The 24,900-nt window shown below is 38.6% G+C and overlaps 1 protein-coding gene across 1 annotated transcript in view; it reads left to right on the top strand.

Annotated features, from left to right (window-relative positions):
• The window catches only part of CNTNAP2 (contactin associated protein 2), a 1,928,204-nt gene that overhangs the window by 285,241 nt on the left and 1,618,063 nt on the right, over positions 1-24,900 (top strand). The gene's annotated exons all lie outside the window — the stretch shown is intronic.

The following is a 24,900-nucleotide window of genomic DNA, read 5'->3' as shown; positions in this document are numbered from 1 at the left end:
GGGCGCCCCACACTTGATTTAATTCTCTGCCATCTCTGTTTTGAAATTCTCAGTGAGTTTTGAGCAAGAGGAGTGCATGTTCCCTTTACACTGGGTCCCACACATGGTGAGCCAGTCTTGTTTTTATGTTTAGAGTGAGCTCTCTTTTTCTCACAGTATTCTACCTGGCAAGTTTTCAAATACTTTTCAAAATGCAGCTTAAATATCACCTTGCCTCTGAAAATTATCCTGAGTTCCTATCCTCACCTGCAGAGGGAATAAATGGCTCTTTTCTGTATATATCTTGGTTCCATGCCATTTGGTATAAACTTGTATTAGAATAATTGTTTTTTTTAATGAATATTTGTGTATACATTTCTCCTGCATGAGTTGGGCTTAAAAAGCTTGCCTCATCCGTTATTACACATGGCCATTTCCCAGTGTATAGTCTATGGCATGTATGATAATATTCAATAAATATTTGATTGCATCAAAGAACAAATGAATAGATGAGTGCAATGTAGTTTGTGTCTTTGTCTTTAAAACGGTAAGAGCAGACACTACAAAATTTAACACCAGATAGATTCGTTTGCTAATGACGTTCACTTCTTATCTCTACCCCAACCACCCAGTTACAATTTTTGTCCAATCCTCCCATTTGTTCCTTATTGGAAATATAAAGCATGCTCTGTTATCAGATATTCAATAAACTTCAGGCTGTTATTACTTGAACTGAAATTTTCCTTTAAACTTAATTTCCCAGAGCAATAAGGGTCATGCACACAGTTTAACACATACTGATGTGTTATTCTGTATGCTGTCTTTAATTCATCTTTGGAAACTCATCCACAGCCAGATTCTAAGTTCCTAGAAAGGCTTCTGGTTCTGGCCAAGATGGAATAGCAGGGATCAAATTTATCCTCCCACCTGAAACACCACAAAACCATAGAAAACATATGAAATAATGATTTTCAAGACTCAAGGGTCGGTCCTAGACAGCGATGTCTGAGCAATTGGAAACAGGGAAGAGGACACCTAAGGTGCCCCAGCTGGCTGCCTGGGGAGCACTCCCAAAGCCAGTCTAGGCTCCAGTAGCAGAGCAGAGGGAGGGGAAGCTTAGCTGTCTGTCTCCCAGGGAGGAGACAGAGCTGAGTCTGCAGATGCTGAGATGGCTAGGGTTCGCAGGGTAGGGTGTTAGAGAGGAGACAGCTGTACAGAAAGGATGCTCCAGAGTTCTGAAAAGGATCCCTCTGGAGTCTTCAGTGGGGTCCTGATTCAGGCATGTGTGTGAGGAAACTACCAGATGCTGGAGAAGGAACTGTTTTAAGGGAGTAAAGGGAACAATACTTGAGGCTCACATAGGGCTGGAAGCAGTGCCTGTTGCCACCAGCCAGAGGGAAAAACCTCGTAATTTATGAGCTAGGGCCCGCACAAACATTTGCCTTAGTAGTGGGGCAAAATCAGTCCTAGTCTAAATGCTGCTCTGGCCCCACCTATCAAAGCTCTAAATAAAGACCCAAAATGATCAAAGTATTTCCAAATAACTGAGTCACATAACAAAACCTGGGGAATTTATAAGAGTACGTAAATGTCCAGAGGCAACAAGGTGAAATTGACAATGTCTGCTATCTAATCAAATATTGCTAGGCATGGAAATTAGCTGGAAAATGTCACCCATAATGAGGAAAAAGAAACCAGTCAACACAGGCCGAGAAATAACACAGATAACGCACTAATAGACAAGGACATAAAACGCTAGTTACCGTTGTTGTCCCATATGTTCAAGAAACTAGGGGAAAGACTGAGCATGATAATTACAGATGTGGAGGATATTAAAGAGATCCAACTTGGACTCCTGGAGATTAAAAAACACATAAGATGCAATAATGTTAGCTTAGACATTGTAGAAGATGGCTGAACTGGACAGCAAGTAGAAATTGTTTAAAACGAAACACAAAGGAGAAAAGAGACTTGAAAAAAAATGAACAGTGCATCATGGGGCTGTGGGCCAGCTCAGGATCGTAAAAGGATGGAATGGCAAAGAAACAATGACCAAAAATGTTTAAATTTGAGGAAGAACATAAATTAAAAAATATTAGAAGCTCAACAAACCCCAAGTAGAAGAAACAATGGAGAAGGCCTCCCTAAAGTGCATCACAACAAACTGTCTCAAACTAAAGATAAACATGAAATCTTCAGCTCTTTGAGGTAATGCTCAAAGGAATGTTTCTCAAAGATCATTGAATTTAGTTCATATAGAGATACACAATTTCATCTTAGTCTCTAGATTCATAGATTAATTTTATAAAATCAAAATCATTTCTTGGTATGGTAATTTTTTAAACCTCCGAAGGTCATCCTACCATTTGACTATTTCTTACAAGTATTTCTTGTTCCTTTACATATTTTAAGGGAATATAGTTTAACAAGGCAAAGGATTTTGCATGTCAAGTTTTACTTTTAGCTGAAATTTGTTTACGCAGAAGAAAGAGATTTTGTGAAAGGAAGTCTTGCTTTCAATAGGATCATAGTCTAGTTGATTTTTAACTAGGTATCTCACCTTTTAAAAATTTCACTTGTGTATTAAGAAACCTAGGAAAGCAGCATGGATCTCTGTACTTAACTCTGGAACACAGTAAGAAGGGGACACTAATTGGTTAACCAATACATGTTTAGGTCTGTTAAAGTGAAGTGCTATTTTCACAAAATACCTATGAGTGAATTGTTAAACTCTCAAAATGATACCAAACCAAAATACACAGTTACTATGTAGACAGATGATAGAGAGAGATGACTGATACATGCATACATTCATAGACACACATATAGATATGTATTTACATACATAGATGCATGGATTTAAAAATTGGGGGAAATAGATTGAGATGGATAAATGAGATTCATTAATGAAGGGACCATATAATACTGTTCCCTCGACGTTTCTTTTTTTCTCTGAAAGCAACCAGCACAAGACATGAGACAGTCCTCACATAGCTGTCCAGTCTATGTTCTATGTTATAATTCTTCTCTCTTTGTTCCCCAACTGTGGCCTCTTTTAGATCTGTATCTCTTACTACCATCTGGAGAATCCTAGGGCTCCTGTCAGTCTGAGCTATCAGGTTAAGCTTTGTTATCTTTCATATGTTTTTCTGTATATCCTCCTTAGCACCATGGCATTGCATGTAAATGAGCAAATAAAAGCAGCTTTACATGTAAATCAATCATATTAAAAATCCTTAAAGAGAACTGTTGGTTTGTAAGGGTACACACAAAGCAATTATGTTTAAAAAATCTTTCTTAGGGATGACTTGATTCTTGGCTTCAAAAATTCATCTTAGACCTGCCTTCTCCCTACTCGTGCATCCTTATGTCTATGTTTCTAGTACACGTCATTTTATTTTCCCCCATGCTAACTATCTGTATTTCTTTTTCACTTGTACAATATCCATTCACAGCCTCTCCTGGATGAAGCCAAGTCAATAAACAAATGTGGGCCTGATGACAGGACAAGAGTATCAGTTTGGAACAAACATCTGCACTTTTTACATGAAATGAAATGAAATGAAAATGAAATGAAATGAAATTTGGGGAAATGAAAATGGGGACCGGTATCTGGTTAAAGAGACAGAGGCCTCCCCATCTTGTCTGCTTATTAGTTTCTGGAGGGCTGTCTCTTATTCCACACAGAATTAGCATGATTTTTAAATTCATGGGGTCCTAATGAAGAAAAGGGAGACACCACTGAGTGGAAAAGAAAATGAAAACTCAATTTAGAGTGAAAAAAGTCATGTCTCCAGCTTGTTTTTCTGGAGCAAAACCAAAATAGGATAGTTAGATAAGTGCATGTTTTAATAGCTTTTCACATTGAGTTTAAGCTCTTGCAGAAGAAAACAGGGGTCAGTTTTTTTGTATTTTCATCCAAGGAAACTGCCAATGGGCAGAAAATCAATAATAAAAATATCAAAGACAATAGTAACCTTAATAAAAATCACTAAAAAGCTGAACTATAGAAAATACATTAACCATTTATTCTAAGTTGTATGTTTATGAAGTTGTACCATCTTGGATACAAACCATAAATGATGTGAGCTCTGAGCACATGTGTATATATCCCAAATCTTTGAATAAGAGAATTTTTTCTTAAAAAACACAAGTTTATATTTCAGTTTACTTGTGTAGTTTCTGAAAACATGACATTTCTCACTGATCTCCATAATGGGAATATTCTTGAATAGTGATAGATTAAATGTGTGGCATTTTTGTTTTGTTTTGTTTTGTTTTGGAAGCTTGCAAAAGCCAGGAAAGTTGTCCAAAATTGAATATACAGGATCTCATTATTTATCTATTTTAATCATGTTTTAAGTTTAATTTGGGGGATAAAGCCACGTGGAAACGTGAAAACCAAAGCAGCAGATCCTCAAATTGTGGTCAGATTTCTAGGCAGGCCTCATGTTTAAAGCAAAGTCCCTACTTTGTGACCTAAATGTTCCCGTGGGGGGCCCTTTGCTTGATGCAACTGGAAATAGCGGGAGACGCTCCAAATCCTTCCAGATCTGAAAGCCTGGATATGGCACACCCATTCTGCCTGGGACTAGATCTTCACATAAACTTACTGGAGTCTCCTAAGCCCTCCCGAGGAGCTTGCTGCTACTGAGAATAGAACTGAACACTCCAGATTCCTCTGATTCTGACCATTTCAGTCCTGGATAACTTGCTCTGTGGGGGCAATCTCCCCCCTCCCCGCCACCATCTTCCAAGTTCTCCTTAAGGCCTCACAATGTCTCCTTCCTGGTGTGTTACTGTAAAGTGCTATCTCTTCAGCATCAGGTCTGAAAGATGTCAGAGAGTGTCGCTTCCTATCTCAGAATTTCACGCAAAAAAGAATTGTGTCCACGAGCATGCAGACCAATATGGACGACTTGTGCTTTCTAATGTGCAACAGCCCATTTACAATTTTGCTCTAACGGCACAGAGAACAGATGATAACTAGTCTAAAGAAACTGGCCTGAAAGACATTCTTGGAGATTATCTAATCCTCAGGGTATCAAAGAAAGCCCTCCATGATTGGTTCATAGCAAACATTTTACATAAATTAACTGTTATTTAAAGTTATGGTTTCAGACTGTATTGCATGACACTTTGGTCTTTATTTTGCTGACCTCATTCAGATTTGGCCAATTTTGATGCAGAAAACACTATGAAATGAGGTCCAAGAGGATTAGAAGCACCATTTGTAATTCACTAAACGTGACGTCAAGCTGCAATTTAAGATAAATCCCTTAAAGACAACTCTGCAATCACAGATGTATTTTTAGAAGTGTTGAATTAGATCTCTTATTGTCAACACTTGTGCAATCTTTGCAGGATGTAATGAACATATGAATTAGATAAAGTATAGAGAGTTATGATTGTTCCAGAAGCTGAAGCAAAATGCAGTATCATCAAGGGACTACATGATGAATAAAATTAATGACTAGAAAATTAATCAGAAAGGATGTTCCAAAGATTTATGATAATACCTACATTTTTGAAGGTATAAATGAATCAATATAATATATATTCATTTTTAATATGTGAAAGAAGTTATTTTTAAGAAACACTAAGATGTGATCACCATTCATTGGTGAGTTAATGTCCTGCATTATTGGAAGGCTACTTAGAAATCCCATATAATAAAAAAAATCAAGCCAGGAAAGGCAATAACAAGCCAATGTTCTAGTCACCCTCACATGAACTTTTTTCTTGAATTTTGGTTTACAGTGCATATTAGAATGTTACAGAATATCTTTGGTTTTATGGAACATTTTACATATGTGTGTGTGTGTGTGTGTGTGTGTGTGTAAAATACACCCCTGTACAAAATATCTCTATATATTACTTAACGTAGAAATAAAATACCTGTGATGTTTAATGTTATGGGTCAAGTTGGCTAGCCATGGGGTGTTCAGATATTTGGTCAAACATGATTCTGGATGTTTTTGGGTGAGATTAACATTTAAATCAGTAGACTATGAATAAAGCAGATTGTAGGTGGGCCTCATCCAATCAGTTGACGGCCTGACTAAAACTAAAAGATCTGCCTCCCCAGGAGCAAGAGAAAGTACTCTAGCAGATGGGGTGCAGACTTCATCTGCAGCATTGGCTCGTTTTGGTTCTACAACAGACTTTGTCTTGACATGGAGCAGGGGACCTCCTGAGTCTCCAACCTGCCATCTTATGGACTGGAATTGTACCATTGGCTGTTTTGGGCCTCCAGTTTACTGGCTTACTCTGAAGATTTTGGACTTGCCAGCCTCCATAATTCCTCCATAATTCCATGAGCTAATTCCTTATATTACTATATCACATATCACATATATCACATACATATCTCTTCTATGTACATGGACATCTTTCTGTTTCTCTGAAAAACACTGACTAACATGAAGCTCATAAAATATGTTACTTCTTGGTGGGAATGAATACACTCTTGTTTATCAAGACCTCTCCAGGCACCTGATGTTAGTTGACCAGCAAAAAAAGCAACACAATTAAATTTCATTCAAATGTCATAGTTTACTGAATTCTCCTTTTAGGTCCTAAAATGTAATGGAGAAACCAAGTCTGCTTCATTGCCATCTTTACTTGGTCTTTACACTACCAATAAAATTGATTTTCCCAGAATAAGTATTAGGGTTGAATTTATCCCCTGTGGGTGTTGACTTCTCCCACTCTTTGCCAAAGAAGGGAAAACATGAGTAATTAATACAGTCATATGTGTATGCAATTATGAACATGAACCTTCACATGCTTTTAGCACCTCCCATGGGATGTTGGCTAAGCAGCCTCTACACCTGACCGCCTCAGGTGGTTTAGGTTCTGATAGTGATGTAACCAAGACTCAGGCTTGGACCTAGTCGTAACATCAGCATCACAGCATAAACTGAATCTGGCTCAAGTCACTGTTTCTCTTCCTCTCCCTGTCTCAGAGGAACTGGCTTCTCCTTTTGACTTTACTGAAGCTCGTAAAATTTTGGAGTTTGAGAGAGTAAAATACTTGCTGAAAATGACATTTGTTATAAGTATTTGGTTCTTTAGTTACTATGTGATGGGGAAAGGGGAAGTGAGTTATAAAATTCCAGTAGGAGGCCACCTGGATGGCTCAGTCAGTTAAGTATCTGCCTACAGCTCAGGTCATGATCCCAAGGTCCTGGGATCGAGTCCCACATCAATCTCCCTGCTTAGTGGAGAGCCGGCTTCTCCCTTTCCCGCTCATCTTGCTTGTGTGCTCTCTCTCTTTCACTCTCTTCTTTGTCAAATAAATAAAATCTTTAAAAAATAAAAGTCCAGTAGGAGATTTTTAAAACAGAGATGACTGGATGTTTATGAAAGGTGGGCAAAAAGGAAGTTTATCATCAACATGGAGGCTAACCATGGCATCTAGAAATACTGAAACAAGAACAGATTACTAAAGTGGGCGTGTCTTGAGAGGATGTTGACAGGACCTGTGAGAGCTTATATACAATATTTTGGAATTGTTAGAAGAATCAAACCTAACTTTCTCCATGGAAACAGTTAGGTAGATTACTTGTTTCAATAAGAAATTAGTAAGAATAGAGTAATAATTTTAAATAGTATATAGTAATGATTTTTATCATTGCTTATTGCTTTGCAAACACCTCCTAATTTTTCTTTTTAAATGTGATTCCCATTTTAAAAAATTCTCCGAGGGAGTTAGGAAACTGTGGCCAGGGGTGTTCGGCTAAACATAGGTAAATTGTCTAGAATCGGATCTAGTCAGCAATACACTCAGAACTTAGTTCTTTGAGCTTGGACTGTACACTGTATGTGGTGGGAAATACATGAAAAGAACAGTTCAGTGATTGTACTGAGGATAGATAACTGAAAGCTACACAGCTAGAGAGCATCGAAAATACACATAATCCTTGCATATAATCATTTGTAGGTCAATGTTGTGGAAAAAAGGAAAATCAATGGGGGCCGGACTCCTTTTATGCCAGTGCGATCTGTCATTGCTAAAAATGAACCAGAAATGGAAAAGATCCAATTCTTCTATTGTTCTCTAAGGAGCCTCTTGACTCCTCCACACATTTTTTTATTTCTGAAACACAGTGCAAACACCGTGTAAAAGATCCTAATTTTTTTTTCCTTATAGTTTTTCAGTTAAGGTACTGCTAATTTAGCACGTTGAAAGCTTATTCTCTGAGAGCTGAATGAGTTAGAAGAGCTTCCAAAACTAACGGATATAATCCGGACAATGGTTAAGCCCAGAAAGAGTAACAGCAGATGTCCCTGCCTGGGTTCATTAATAACACCTCTTAACCATCGCAAACCATTTCATTTACACTTAAACTACAAAGCCCAGGCTCACTTTGTTGTATAATTTATCAGTTCTCTTTTCTTCTTTGTTGCTCCTTTACAATTTGCCTTCCCTTTCTTCAAGAGGAGATCTGAATGAGAATAAGTCTGTTTACCAGCAATGACTCTAATGCAGCATCCGATAAGGAAAACAGATGATCCTTCTGTTCCTTAAGGAGCTGGAGTCACTTCCTACCTTCTAATGTTGGGGAGGAGGGGGGCCTCTTATAACCAGACTCTCCTTTTCACTCCTGACCTTGGAGTGTTCCTTTCAGGGCATCCAAAGATGCTTGTCATGAGCTGGTCCTCTTGTGGAAGTGGCATCTCTCCTCATGAGGAGATGTGCTCCGTTAATATATTTCACTTTAGAATATTTCTTATCAGAGGGAGAGAATACAGGCACAAAACAGGATGTGTTCCAGAGTATCAGAGAAGGGGATTTTGTAGTCAAAATCTATCATTAGCCCTGGATGAAATATCTGTGAGGCCGCACGAGGCTGTTGACATTGGGAAAAACTTATTTTGCTCACTGTGTGGCGAACAATTTGTTGACTTAATAGCATTTTGGATCGCATCATTGATCGCCAACAACAGTTTGGATATCTCTCTTGTCATCTCTTTCTGAATAGTTCAGAAACGAGTCGTATGTCTGAAAGTTCTCCAAATTACTCAGTGTCAGACTCCACTGTTTCTGGCAGTCTTCCTTAGAGGCAAGTAATCAGATGGATGGAAAAGGAAAGAATGCTACCCATCAGACCCTGCCCTTCCTCCCCTCCAGCGAGAAAGGCCCAGACGCCCAGCTGTCTGTCCAGCAGGAGTCAAAGAAAAAAGATGCTGGGTAATGGAGAAAATATTAGAGCATAAATGGAAAGAAATAGCGGGGGAAATAGCAAGGGGAAATAAACATTGAAAACCCAAAAAGCGGAGACAGAAGATTCTAAAAGAAGTCTCTTCTACCTCCCTCATACTCAGGACAACAAAGTCTTTGTTGTCCTGAGTACGGCCAGCATCATGATTTTCCCATGCTCTCCATTCACATGCCTCCTTTTGTTTTCTTCCATCTCTTCCTTTTTACCTCCTTTTTCCTCCCCTCCTACCCTCATTAATTCCAAATACAAGGCAAAGATCATCTCCCCTTCAATATGAAGAAACTGTTTTTCCAAAACAAACAAACAAACAAAAAAACCATGGAAACAGTGTTAAATTATTTTATAGCCATGTTGGCAACCACAGGTCAAGAATATTCTCAGACATGACTGTGATAACTAGATGTCACAGTATTTATTTAATGCCTAAAACCTGGCCTAGTAAAGTAATGTAGAATTTTATTTAGAGGAAAACAATTGCCCATCGATAGTAGATTCTAATATAGATATGAGTTAACAGGTGCTAAAATTTCAGAAAAAAAAAAAAAAACGGGAGAAATGTAAAAATTTTAAAAATGCAATCTATTCATGTAGTATAACCCTTAGCCATTGGCTTTTCTTTTTGCAATTCAAGCACCCTCCTTTAGCTTGGATTGCTGACATCATTTCAAGATGGCCATCTCAAAGAAACACATTGCCAGCCTTACAACTAAATGAAGATCCAGGCTATGCTACTGTCCCCTCTTTGTTTTAGAAATCTTGGTTGATTTCAATAACTGATCACTTGGGCCGCTAGTTTTTTTCTCCTCCTTTCCTTTAAATTCCTGTTCTTGGCTTTACGTTCACCAATCAGGAGTGAGACCGTGAAACCTGACGTCCTCTTATCTTGACCCTGATAAAGCCAGAACCCCAGGCCCATGCTCACTTGCATGCTCTCTCTCTGCTTGATCTCACTGTGTGGCACCAGGTGTCCCATGAAATTTCTAGGACCTGTGAATAGTAGACTTTTTTTTTTTTTTTAATTTCCTGATAGTTATGGCTGAGGGTATCTTGCAATCATAGCAAATGCCACAAGATCCAGTCCAGCCACAGCACTGGTTATTAGTAGGCAGAGACTGACACACAACTCACTTATTTTTTTCTGAACCAAAATAGAAAAAATGTTGACAGCCTTCATAGGACGTGGACTGCTGTCTTACATGGCTCTGGGAGGATGATTTGGAAAGCAGTGCCTTAAAGCATCTGAGTTTAAGAGCAGGTCAGGAATCATGGATCTAATCCTGCCATTATTTTAAATAGCATCCACTCATTTTCTTATATTCATCTTGGTCACAGTGCATTTTGAAAATAGTTTTTGATCACTAAGAAACAGTTCATCGAGGGGCCCCCAGTGGTTCAGTCAGTTGAGCATCTGACTCTTGGTTTTGGCTTAGGTCGTGATCTCAGGGTCCTGGGATCCAGCCCATTGTCCGGCTCCACACTCAGCACAGAATCTGCTTGTCACTCTCCCTCCCTTTCTGCCCCCTCTCTAAAATAAAAAACAAACAAAAAAAGCCCAGTTCATTGCTAAACATCTTTAGCAACATACTTTTATTTTTTTAACCATATACCTTCCTTCTGTTCCCAAAGATTTACTTTGCCCCCTTTCCCCTCTCTTGCCCTAAAAAAACAACCAACCAACAACTGCGAAAGCCCTGTCTTTCCAGGTAAAATTTTTAAGGCAGATTTATGGTCCTTGTCCTTCCCAATCAGAATATTGAAAAAAGGATGTTAGTTTTGGAAGGAAATAATTTCAGGGATGACAGATGAAATCTGCATAATAAGACATATCAAATGTATTTTCCTAAAATGAATTATATCATAGAACAGAAGAAAACCTCTTATTTGCTAACTAATCTCCTTTGTGGAAATTAGAAACCTTAGCTAATTAAAAATAATCCATAAAGCCCATTAGGTAAATGGGAGAGATCCTTTCTGAAGAAACAAGGGTGCAGACAAGTTGCCTCTTCTCCTCTTTTTCTCCTCCTCCATTTCCAACACTAATGCCTCATGCATTTGCCAAATTAACACTTTTAATACTAAAAATGTTCTTCTGAAGTGATCCATCACGCATTCTTATGTTGAATGTCTCATCTTTCTGGACCTTTCTTATTTGTCTAGCAAATAAATGAGAAACCTTGCCGCACGCCTAGTATAATATGTTGGAAAATCTCATGAACAACTTTGGTCACAAAATGTTAAGGATCTGACTCATAAACACAGAGAACAAACTGGGGGTTCCCAGAAGGCACGGTGCTGGGGGCGTGGAAGAACAGGGTGCTGGGAATTAAGAAGTGCCAACTTCCAGTTATAAAATAAACAAGTCATGGGTAGGAAAAGCACAGCATAAGGAATACAGTCGACAATATTGTAATAATTTTGTGTGATGGCAGATGGTAACCACACTCACTGTGGTGAGCGTTGCACACTGCATAGAATTGTCAAATCACTGTGTTGTATACCTGAAATTAATATAACTTTGTAAGCCAGCTATAATTTAATTTAAAACACTGTTAAGGGTCCATCGGTCTCAGATTGGCTGAGCAAGCGGGAATGAGTTTGAGAGTTGTGCTGTGTCACTGTGGATTCTAGTCCCTGAAATCCTGGATATTAATGACTTCTTACCCTGTCTCCCTGCTTAGACCTCATCAACCTGACTTCAGTTTCGGGGCTGCATTTTTTTCACAGTCTGCGATCACTCAGTTTCTGGACCTTGCCTGGCTTCTGCTTTAATTGGCCTCCTTTTGTGATTTGTTCCATTATCTCTGAACTATGTAGAAAGACAGTAAGAAACACTTCCTAGCCCAGCATCTCCAGTTAAAGCATCTCTCGCTTGTCTAAAGGAAACCTTCCTTCAAGGATGGCCTTTCTAGTGCAAGGTGCTGCTGTCTTGAGTCCAAATACGCAGAAGCTGGAAAGGGCCAGGGTATCTAGGCGAATTATCCTTTTGGTATGATGCAGAGATCGCCGAGCTTGTTTGTTGTCTAGAGAGGTTAGGATAAGGGAAGATAGCACGAAACTCCCGTGGCGCAATGAGCCTGAACAAAGCATTAGGATGCAAGTCAACAACCTAGAACAGTTGGAAACCTACCTGGCTACAGGCCATTTTCTTCTTTTATCCAAGTTCAGAACCATTAACATTTCTAGTCCTAATTATTCAATGTGAGTTTTTTGGATGTGTACACAGTAAATTGAAATTCTAGGACGAGTCTGTAGAGAAGAATTGGGTAGATGGTTCCCCAGTGTCTTCAAATATCAAATCATAGAGCTTATCCTGTACATTCCCTGTATATATAGCACAATCAGTTACCTTTAAAGAGGACGCCTAAATGTTCCTACAGCTTCTGCAGAGCCATTTAAAAGTGGGGTGTTCTGAGACTTCATGCTATCTATCTTCAGACCTTTTTTCTTTTTTAATATCAGGGCACTAGACATCCGTGGACAGGCTAACATTTGAAAATATTTTCATAATTCAGAAAGTGGGAATTCATTTGATTTATTTTCTTGTCCTTTTTATGTAATTGTTGGGCTGAGATATTATGCCTCAAATCCAGTAATTAAATTTCATTTGGAGTTATCATGATATAGGAGACTTTATCTAGTGCACAGCTCTATTAATGGGGAGTCAAAAGATTTTTTCATTTGCTCTTTTGTTGGGTCACATATTGTCTTAAGTGGCAATGCTCATTATTTACCAGCTACTTACCTGACAAGTAGGCATTTGAGTTCGAGACTTCTGCCTTGACCTACCTTGACCTGGTTTTGAATGTTTAAGCTAGGCTGGACCATGAAAGTTGATTTTGTTCCAAAGACTGGACGAAATGGTATTGAATGATGGGGTGTAAAGTTGCTTTCACTTTCATCCATCCAGCAAAGAAGCAACCTACCAAGGGAGTGGGTTGGGATCTCTCCGCTTTCCTTTCTTCCCAGGGGAAGCCATTCACAGGGGGATGCTCCATGATGTCAGCAATGCACACGAAGGGAAGAATGTGGCAATGCAGGCCTGAACATGGACTTCAGCGGTGCTGAACTGATGTTTGTTCATAGCCACTTTCTCTCAACATTGGTCCCTCTGCTACATTGTTCCCAATATGAACTAACACCAAGGAGTGTGATCACAGATAATTATGTAAATGTAATCCTCTCAGCTTTGGTGTAGGATCTCTTCTCCTCCATCTCCTTGGGTGGCTTCCTTCACCAATGTTGTCTTCTGGATCCCATCAGCTGATTTTTAAAGTAATCTGTAACTGTAGGCATAATAAAAGGGTAATCATTTTAAACATAATCTATGCCTGAAATTACTCACTATAGTTTAATTATTTTAGTCATTGAGAAGTTTTCCTGATTAAGCCTTTGCTAAATTATTGGCAGGCAACTAACTAATCCTAAACCTGGAGGGTTCAGAGCTAAACATCTCTGCCTAACATTTTCTTTTCTTTCTTTCTTTTTTTTTTTTTAAAGATTTTATTTATTTACTTATTTGAGAGAGAGAGCACAAGAGAGCACAAGCAGTGGCAGGCAGAGGGAGAGGGAGAAGCAGACTCCCTGCTGAGCAGGGAGCGCAGTGGTGGGCTCTATGAGGAACTCAATCCCAGGACCCTGGGTCAGACCTGAGCTGAAGGCAGATACTTAGCCAGCTGAGCCACCCAGGTGCCCCTCTGCTTAACATTTTCTGTACTTAGAACACTATTGCACCTTTGAAGACAGCTATGGTTTTTATGATTATGTTGATATTTATAAAAATTAATATGGCTTACATATAATTGTTTAATAATTTTTCGTTTAAATTTCTTTCAATCTGTTGTTGTCCCTCTCTTCCTATCACGGGGGAAATAGTGGATAGTTAATAATTCAGGGCTTCCCAGTGACACTACATGAAGGACTTGCAGAATTCAAGTGGCTTGAACTAGTCTTAAACAGTTTCTGAACTCCATCATATTTGAAAACTACTGTATCCCTTTAGATAAATCTTAAGCATACAGTTTTGTATGTTACTACTACCTGGCCTGATGTTTTATTGTAGTATTTTCTGATAATTATTTTGTCATTAAGAAAAACTTGTACAAAAACCAAGGGACTGTGTGTGATAGAGTCATTGACATGACTGATTTCAGTGTCTCTAAGTAATTAGTTAAGTTATGCTTGTCTCTTTCATTAAAAGCACTATTACACAGGCTGATGCAAAAGATGACTGTGGTAAATGGGTTCTCAGGTCATTTCTGATAAAGTTAAATGTGGTTGTCTTTTCAATTGATCATTCTGCATCTTTTCCAGACTGTCCATCCATCTCTTAGAACAGCCTATACAATAAGCTCTACAGGAAATAATTTGGGCAATTTTAAAGAAAGTACATCTTTAGATTAAATGGGTTTGGAGTGTTTTTATTTCCTGCCAAGATGCATAAGAATATATTTCAAAGGCTGTTAATTTCCTGTTTTATAATTATTCAGTTTCCTTGGGAAATAAGTATTTAAATAAAACCCAAGTAAACATCATGAAAGTTCCTTGAATCTCAAGGGAGACACAATTAATTCAAATAACTTTGATCCATGAGAGTCTGTTGTTCCCATAGCTCTACATTTCCATTTGCAAGATCAAGCTATTGGTTATTTAGCACAAATTTATAAAATCTTCGTATTACTGAAGTGTTGAAGAATACTTCAGAGCAGTGTGGCAGAAATGCTGTTCGATGTGATAAAAATTGATATTTTATATATATATATATATGTATATATATGCACACATGGTGATAGACTTTACAGACATTTTTATTTCAGGAAAAATATTCAAGAGATAAACAATTTCATGACAAATGGGCATTTGTGTTCTCTAATTGAATCTCTAATAGGATTCTTTTAAAAGATACTAAAGAAAAAGAAATTTAATTGAAGGCATTGAAAGAGATTTTACAGGCAAGGGGAAGAGTAGGTATAGACATTGAGGATAAAATAGAAGCACGTCAGAATAATCTCAGTGTAGCGTACAAAGAAGAAAGCTGATGATAATAGCACAGTATGATAAAGACCATGATAGTAGCCACACAGTGTTGAGGATTGAGGGGAGGGTATGCAACCCAGTCTAATGAGTATCTAGGAGGTATCAAGAGACCATAAGATTGAACTGAATCTGATAAAATTCAGTAGGAATTAGTCACACTCTTGCGCTCATGAAAAAATGCTAAATACATACGTAGTGTTTAAAAACAGATTAGCAAGGAAGAAGTAAGCCTACCCCATGGGAAAGTTGGAGAGGCTAATTACAACTGAAAATAAAAGGGCAGGGGGCAAAAGCAGATCCATCTTTTGCTTCCATCTTCTTCCATGAGAAGAAATGATTGGGAAACTCGAAAAAGTGTAGATAGCCCTGCAAAATGGAAATCACAGGCTGACCTAGGTGAAGCAAGATATACCAGAGCACACAGTCCGACGAGAGGAGATGAGTCTCTAGAACCTGACAGCATGTTCCAGGGTGCACCATGAGAACGTGAAATTGTATTGTCACTGAAAAACTGTGGAGAACGTACATTTTCTTTGATTTCAAATAAAACAAATGATTAGACCCTAAAGATAATAGATTAGTAAATTGAGCGTGTGTGCGTGTGTGTGTGTGTGTGTGTGTGGTGTGTGTGTGTACGTACATGTATTTGTAATCCTAATAGGAAAATTTTAAATGTGGACCAGGGTACCTGGGTGGCACAGTTGGTTGAGTGCCTGACTCTTGGTTTTGGCTGAGGTTGTGATCTCAGGGTCATGAGATCAAGCCCTGTGTTGGGCACCCCACTCAGGGTGAAGTCTGCTTGAGATTCTCTCTCTCTCTCACTCTGCCCCTCCCACTCATGCTCTCTCCCTTTCTCAAAAAAATACACCTATTTAAAAAAAATGTAAAAAAATGAAAATAAATAAAAATTAAAATGTGGATCATGACTTCCATAGAGAGGTGTCATTGTGGAACTTAGAGGAGAAAAACAGAACAAAGGAAACAAGGAAAATGTCCAAAAAAGAGACAAAGATAAGCACAAGATATAGTCACGTGGTAGTTTCTTATTTAACCATTAATTATTTAACCATTAACATTCATGAAAAATTCTGGATGATACAAGAAAGTACTTTATTATTTTTTAACTGAATTATAATTAACATATAGTGTTATATTAGTTTCAGATGTACGGTATAGTGATTCAACAATTCTATACATTACTCCGTGCTCATCATGATAAGTGTACTCTTAATTCCCTTTATCTATTTCATCCATCCCCTCCCCACCACTCCCCTCTGGTATCTTTCAGTTTGTTCTCTATATTTGAGTTTGTTGTTTTCTTTGTCTTTTTGTTTGTTTCTTTGCTTTGTTTCTTAAATTACACATACAAGTAGAATCATGGTATTTGTCTTTCTCTAATTTATTTCACTTACCATTATACCCTCCAGTTCCATCCGGTTGCTGCAAATGGCAAGACTTCATTCTTGTTTATGACTGACTGATATTCTCTTGTGTACATATACTACGTCTTCTTTATCCATTCATCTATGGATGGACACTTGTGTTGCTTCCATATCTTGGCTATTGTAAATGCCGCAGTCAACACAGGGGTGCATATATCTTTGTAAACTAGTATATTTGTTTTCTTTGGGTAAATACCAGTAGCGGATTTACTGGATAATATATTTCAATATATAATTTTTTGAGGAAACTCCGTACTGTTTCCCATAGGGGCAGCATCTATTTGCCTTCTCATCAACAGTGCGTGAGAATTCCTTTTTCTCCACAACCTTGGAAAATTGGATAGTTCTTGTATTTTTTGTTTTAGCCATTCTTACAGCTGTCAAGTGATATCTGATCGTCATTTTGATTAGCATTTCCCTGATGATGAGTGATGTTGAGCATCTTTTTATGTGTCTGTTGGCATCTCTATGTCTTCTTTGGAAAAATGTCTATTCAGGTCCCCTGACCATTTTTAAGATTTTATTTATTTATTTGACTGACAGAGATCACAAGCAGGCAGAGAGGCAGGCAGAGAGAGGAGGAGGAAGCAGGCTCCCTGCTGAGCAGAGAGCTCGATGCAGGGCTCAATCCCAGGACCCTGAGATCATGACCTGAGCCAAAGGCAGAGGCTTTCCACTGAGCCACCCAGGCGGCCCCCACCCCGACCATTTTTAAATCAGATTATTTGTGGGATTTTTTACTTGTTTGCTTCAGTTATATTAGTTATTTATATATGTGGATATTATAACTTGCAAATATTTTCTCCCATTCAGTAGATTGCCTTTTTGTTGTGTTGGTGCTTTCCTTTCCTTTGAAAAATCTTTTTATATTGGTGTAGTTCTAACAGATTAATTTTGCTCTTGTTTCCCTTGACTGAGGAGACATACCTAGAATGTCAAAGAAATTACTACCTATGTATTCTTATAGAAGTTTCATGGTTTCAGGTCTCACATTTAGGTCTTTAATCCATTTTAGTTTATTTTTGTGCATGGCCTAAGTGGTCCACTTTTCATTCTTTTGCATGTACTTGTCCAGTTTTCCCAACACCATTTGTTGAAGAGAGTATCTTTTGCCCATTGTATGTTCTTGCCTCCTTCATCGTAGATTAATTGACCACATAAGCATGAGTTTATTTCTGGACTCTCTATTCTGTTCCATTCTTCTACGTGTCTATTTGTGCCAATACCGTACTGTTTTGATTACTACAGCTTTGTAGTATATTTTGAAGTCTAGGGTTGCGCTACCTCCAACTTTGTTCTTTTTCAAGATTGCTTTGGCTCTTCAGATCTTTTGTGGTTCCATACAAATTTTATATTTTTGTATTTTATAAAACATCGTGTTGTTACAAAGTCATATGCTTCATCCCAATTGCCCTTCCAGGAAGGACCTGCTGTCCCAGCTGCCAGAAATGCTGTCGGTGGATAGGCTCCTGCTCTCAGCCTCTTCAAGCATAGCCTCAGCTGTATGGGATCCTGCCCTTCTGGGTATGGCTCACCTCTGATGACTGCTGAGGCAGGATGTTTAAGCCTAGCCACTTCTGGCTACCATGGGACAACTCTGCTAATTCAGTTCTGGAGCTCCGCATGACTTAGGCTGAAGATAGCAGACTGGCATCCAGCCCACTTTTTCCCTCTGGGCAGTCCTGCTTCTGAAAATAAAAGGGCAGGGGGCAAAAGCAGATCCATCTTTTGCTTCCATCTTCTTCCATGAGAAGAAATGATTGGGAAACTCGAAACTCGAAACTGATTCCCTCCCTTTCCCAGGTGTTGATCCCAAAGGGAAATTCCAATCGACCCTGCGTGCTAACTCCATCTCAGAGTCTGCTTCCCAAAGAATCCACCCTGAGATAGTGTTTGCAGTATAAAAAATGATACCACTCACCAATTTAAGAATTAAAATACAACCATTTCCTTTGAAGCCCCGTGCATACAGTTTCTAATGTCGAATCATTGCCACTCATCTCGGAGGTAATAACCACTGTCTTAAATGGCTTTAGAATTTACCACCCTTTTGTTTTCTTTTAGGGACTTAATTGCACGTTTGTATTTGTAAACATGATGTGTACTTTCACGTATTTTTGAAATTCATATACATGGAGGGAGTCTGTTATATTATTCTTCATTTTGTTTTTGTTACCAAGGTATCTGAAGTTTCAAGGCGATAAAAGACGAGCTCACAGGGCAAAATAATAAGAGAACTGAAAATTAAGTATTATTAATGAAGGCCAGAGAGAGAAACAACTTACACTTGAAAGTGCCTTAAGTGTATACTTTTCCCACTGCCTGATTTGTTTCTCCCTCCTTTCTCTGCCTGGCAGAGACCTTGCCTAAGTATCATCTTTTCTTCCCTCAGTGATTTTTCCTAATTCTCCTTGGTTGAGTTTCTTGCTATCTCCCCAGCTGCCATGTTTTATTTTATTACCTGAATCCCAGGTATCTATTTTAATAGATAATACAACCAGATCGGAATGAGCCTTGCTGAGGCAGAATTCTGTAAAAGGTCTCTCTACCCTGGTTTTCAGAGTCTTGGAACCAAATACTGTCTTTCTGTTTGCGATGAATCTGGGCTAATTAACAAATTATAAAGCCCACAAAATAATAATGGAATGAGAATAGCCTAGAAGGTCCCCCAGAATTAGATGAATCTTAAATTATACTGAAAACACACTATAAATACAATGCCAAGGAGATCTGATAACTGTTTCAATCCCTGCTTACTAGAGAATTTGGGGAACCCACATCTGGGGGAGTTCTTGGCTGTCTGCACTATCAGTCCTACTCTGTACGTTCCTGTAGCCCGCAATGTTGAGGTCATCGCTCCTCTGAATTAGAGTTTCAGGCAAGTCTTGTTTTCCTATGCAAGACAGATTAAAGTTCTCTTTCTTGGCCTATAAGCCATGTGCTTCTGTAGTCTTGGAACACTCACTTCTCGACTCCTGTGCTAAGCATTCCAGCTGTTAGCCAGCAGTGGAGGAAGAGCAACTGGGTTTCATTAAAGCCAAAATTATTTTTCTGATGATGAAAAGGTAGAGTTCCTTCCGTGTGCTGTGAACCGCTCCTTGACATTCATTTCCACATGGACTAACGTTCAGCATAATGCCCTGTACATAATGCCCTGTACTTTGAGTGTATGTTTGTGGACACGCAAATGAAATCTCTGTAAGATACCCTGTATGTCTGAAACTGCATGTGTGTCGTCGCAAGCAAATCCATTTCCCATAAAATTCTTTTTACAAGAGCTATTGCGACAGCTTAGGCACATTTCTAATTATCCAGAGAATTGACTTGTAATTCCTGTGAGCAAGTGGTGGCTATTACCTACAACTGAGAATTACAGGGATTCCGTGGAGAGCAAATGATCAGAAATTAAGGTCCGCGAACCATGTATTGTGGGAAATGGGGACCCACGTTGGTCATTGAATAAATAAAATCTCAAAAGATTTTGTCAGTTGCCCAGATTTCTTAAGAATCTAAAATGGACTTGCTGGTTTAGATGAAAATGACCCCAGAGAAGTGAAAATAAAAGCTCTCATGGGTGTCCTGGTTTGGAGAAATATTATAAACATTTTATGTAGCTCAATTTACCATCCCTACATTATTGTCATTGTGTAAATGCGCCATTACAGAGGCCACTATTCTGTACTGTCTCAGGTAATTCCATTCCACAATGGGTAGATGTGACTATTCAGGTCCACATCAATATATTTATCCCTGATGCGGGGGATATGGAGGGCTGGGCTATATACAGCTCATAAATCAATACAAAATGAGGCCACATTTATGCACCATTTACAGTGGAGTTTTGTGTATCCTGCATCCAAATAATTGCACCTATGATGTTCCATGTTTTAAAGAAAAATCACATCTTTTCTGCTGTAGAAAATTGCTTTCTAAGTATATAACTGATTTCTGAACCAAATGTAACATGCAGCTTCAAAGTTGAAGCAACACCCTTATTCTGCACTTGGATAACCACTGGGATCTCAGAGCATGGACATTCAGATCGATTTTGTTTCAGACTGTTTGTTCACCATTAATCTGAAAATGCATTAGGATGTATTAAGACCCAATACTTATATATACTATAGTATAAATTAGCATAAATATTGGAAAGTAAATTAGTTATGTAACAACAGATGGTGGAAAAACATATCTATATCTATCTATATATATATATATGTATATATATAAAATACATATCCAAACCTTAAAATTCTATACAGACAAGTTCAAATACCTACTCTTACATCTTTCTTGGATTAAAATAGATTTTTTACAAAAAAAAAGAGGGAGGCATTCCTTCTTGTCACACAGTTGATATTTTAAAAAGTCAGTAAGCATAGCTGAGAGTCTGATTGGTTTGAGTAGATCATACGTTAGCAACCAAATGTCGTTGTAATTCTACTCCTTGAACTCTAATTAGAGCCTCTTTTAATATTATCTCTGTTTTATACATCAGCATTTTACACTCTTATTTTAAATGAGGAACAGCGTACCCTATTGACGTTGGGAATGGGCCAATAGGTAAATGATCTGTTTATTGATCAGTAATCAACGTAACGCATCCCCCCAATGTTATTTGCATAGTATCCTTTAGAGAGGGTAGGGAGGAATGATATTCATACTGAGAGAAACGCATATCTAGTTTGCATGAATTTTCAAAATCTGATATTTAAAGAAATTTTAAGTATAAACCTAGTTGCCACTCACACCAGCCTTCTCCTGAAGTGGTCGTGGAGACAGGGAGAAACTTGGGCTCAAGAACCACTTTCCTGAGTCCCGTCACTCCACTCTCCATGTGCATCTTCAAGTGAGAGTTCAGATCTTATTTCTCAAATCCCTATCATGAAGATGTCCTTAACTCCTTGACATTGTGTCTTTATGGCCCTGCATAGCACGCAGGCTTCACCTCTGGCCCAATCCTGCTCCTTGGCCTCATGGTATTTTACAGTTGAACTGAATTTGTAGCAGTTTCTCAAAATGGAATGCTGTCTGGTGACATCAGACCTATGAATTGCCTACAATAATCTCCTATCCTACTTAGATTTCTCCTTAAATGCAAATATGGGATTTGTTCCAAGGCTATGGGACAAAGCACTATTATAATTAAATGAGAGCTCATCACAGTTCAGGGCCATTCTAGGAAAAGTGACCAACAAGAGGTAAGGCAGAGTGAACAGGAGGTTAGAAGGAATCTTGACTAAGAGGTATACCGAGAGCACACCTTGAGCCTTCCCTGGGAGTCTTCCAGGATCTAGCATCTCTGAAGGAAAATCTACACACTCTGTGGAGAGAGATCGCTCTGGCGAGGTAAGAAAAAAGGCTTTAATCCCTTTCAGTTAACACCCAGGCACACGTCTTCTTAGGTGATTTCTACAGAGTCTGTATAAAAAGGTCAGAGAGCTCGCATCATCTCATTGTGTGGTGTGGCTTTTTTCTTCCTTCCCTGCCTTCTTCATTTGGTGTTTTCCTTCTAATATAAAGACTTCAAAAGTTTGCCTCTTCCCTTCTATCTTCTTTGCTCCAAGAAACCAAATACTTCATTGGATGTTTTGGTTGTATTTTATTCTCAACAATCTTTTGATTGCCTGGCAAACAATATTCTTTGATCTTTCTTTCATGGATACTATGGTTTTCTTAAGGAGATTCTTCTCAATAAACTCCCCTTGATTTTAAACTATTCTTTATCATGATCTAGCCTCTATTTAAAACCATTCAATTCTGAAGCATTTAATCATTTTTCTGATACGCTGTATCTCTAAATATTTTTTGGACTTCTACTTTTCATTATTCTATTCCGTTCCATCATTCACAATGAGATCCAGCCTCCTGAGCCCCACAGGTTTGTTTTAACATTGCTTTGTTCTTCCAGCATCAGCGTCTTTAAAACTCTTATTTACGGGGTGCCTGGGTGGCTCAGTGGGTTAAAGCCACTGCCTTCAGCTCAGGTCATGATCCCAGGATCCTGGAATCCAGCCCCGCATTGGGCTCTCTGCTCAGCAGGGAGCCTGCTTCCTCCTCTCTCTCTGCCTGCCTCTCTGCCTACTTGTGATTGCTGTCTGTCAAATGAATAAATAAAATCTTAAAAAAAAAAAAAAACCCTCATATTTACGTTATGGTTTCTCCCGTGTTGTAGAGAAAGGATTTCAGGATTGTAGCTGTATTACCAATACTAGCATTTGTTTTCTGTCGATCAGAATCTGACCTTGCTGACCCACTGGATGGCAGAGACTATTTTAACACTGTTGATAGGAGAGAAGCCTGGGTGGGGATAGATTCCATGACTTGGATAAAGATGGAAATGGAATGTTTGAAGATTCTGAGTATTCAATCAGTGTTTTTGTATAATGTATTTCAAGATATTTGGTGACTCCCTGTAGATATTGTTCCAGTTTCAATGTATATTTGTGTTCATTTCATTGTATTTATTTTGCACTGTGGATATTTGCTTTTGGAAGAGGGCATAACCCAACTCATTAAGCTGGTTTTCCAAATAAATTATGTGTGTGTGTGTGTGTGTGTGTGTGTGTGTGTGTGTGTGTGTACATACCCCACAGGGGAGGGAGGGTGCCGTGTAGTTCTGCGTGGTCAGGACTTCATCACTCGAGGAAGATGACGCTCTCTGCTGTTATCTTTCCTGTGTCATTAATAATGCTCTGTTTTTGCTAAATGATTTATTGATTTTATATGAACTGTAAATCACAAATCAATCTCAAAATAGCACAGTCTTGTCTTTGAATCAACAATGAAAATACCACATCTTTTTAAAGCTAAGACCATTTAGATGATTTTTATGCTAATTGCATGTTGCATGAGAGTCAGAGTAGATTATTAATGAAGCCAAGGAAAAACAAAACTAGACCTGGCTGTATCTGGATTGAGGAAAGAAAGAGGCTGACATTTTTGTCTTGTGGAAGTGGGGTAGTTAATCTACAGCAGCTTCTTACTTCTGTTTATCATTGTAGACGGAGAGTTGGGTCTAGTCACAACTGCCACAAGGGAAGTCTTCGGCAAGTCATTTCTACTCTCTGGGTCTCACATTCCTAACCTGTAAAATTAGGTTATTTTTATGTATAAATGAGAATACACAGATGTCTTTCTAACTGTACTACTCTGTGATTCTAGCATTGGCCTGGCACACACACACACACACACACACGCACACACACACTTGCACATGCACACCTATGTATGCATTCACACACTCAATTTATTTTTCTGCAAGGTAAATGTAGCAGAAGCATACATTTGAACATTTTGAACTTTTGGATAACAAATTTACATGATGACGTGAGCCCACTGGATCCACTTTCTAGCTGTTCCTAGCTTGCGGGGTTCAGCTTTTAATTGTTCCACCCGTGCGGCACCAAAGGGGTAAGAAGAGGCATCCTGGCGGAGGTGGGGTTTGCATCTTTAAGGGAAAAGAGGAGATAAACAGGTGGGGCAGGGAAAATAAAGCAGTCTAAACCTGGTGGAAAAAAAGTTCAACATTAAAATTTATTACAGCACCTCTTGAGGATGATGGTAGACTCGTTTATAATGAATGAAGGTGTCTCATAGGGGCCTAGGGGAAAATAAAGGCAGATTAAAGAGGTCTTTGAGACCAGGCTTTGTTAGGTAGTTTGCAGAAGGCAAGACCAGCCATTGGGTGGTTTTGGACAGGAGAGTGTGACGATTCAATCGAAGTTGGGGAATGGTGGTTTTGACAATGAATGGCATGCAGTCTCAGTGTAGGAGATCAAGATTGATAGGGAGGATATCAATGGGAAGCAGTTGTAGTGATCTAAAATAGGACATGACAAGAGCCTGTGACACAGTGTGACAAGAAGAACAGAAGGGAATGATTATATCTGAGATAGGTGGCAATGAGTAACTGACAGAATTTGATCATACTTTGACTCCTCCCAGTATCCTAAAATATCATGCGTATTTCTGGCCAGAGGGTTGGAGCTAATGATGTAGTCACAGAACACAGCAGATTTGAAAAGTCAAAGTCTCCAGGAAGAAGAAGAATTTAGTTTTCAACTAAATTTGTGTTTTTTAGGTTAGAAAACTTAAAATATCCTAATAGCTCTCTAATTAAAATGCAGCCCAAATGAGATGTCAAGTGAATAGATACTGATTAGAAAGCCATCTCTATGTAGGTAGCAGTTGAAACCTAAACCAGAATCTGCTCTCAC

The sequence above is a fragment of the Lontra canadensis genome, unplaced genomic scaffold, assembly GCF_010015895.1.
Source record: "Lontra canadensis isolate GAN:19392208 unplaced genomic scaffold, GSC_riverotter_1.0 scaffold2, whole genome shotgun sequence".
Classification (NCBI taxonomy): domain Eukaryota; kingdom Metazoa; phylum Chordata; class Mammalia; order Carnivora; family Mustelidae; genus Lontra; species Lontra canadensis.
The sequence above is the reverse complement of the archived record's forward strand: the minus strand, read 5'-3'. Positions and strand labels throughout refer to the sequence as shown.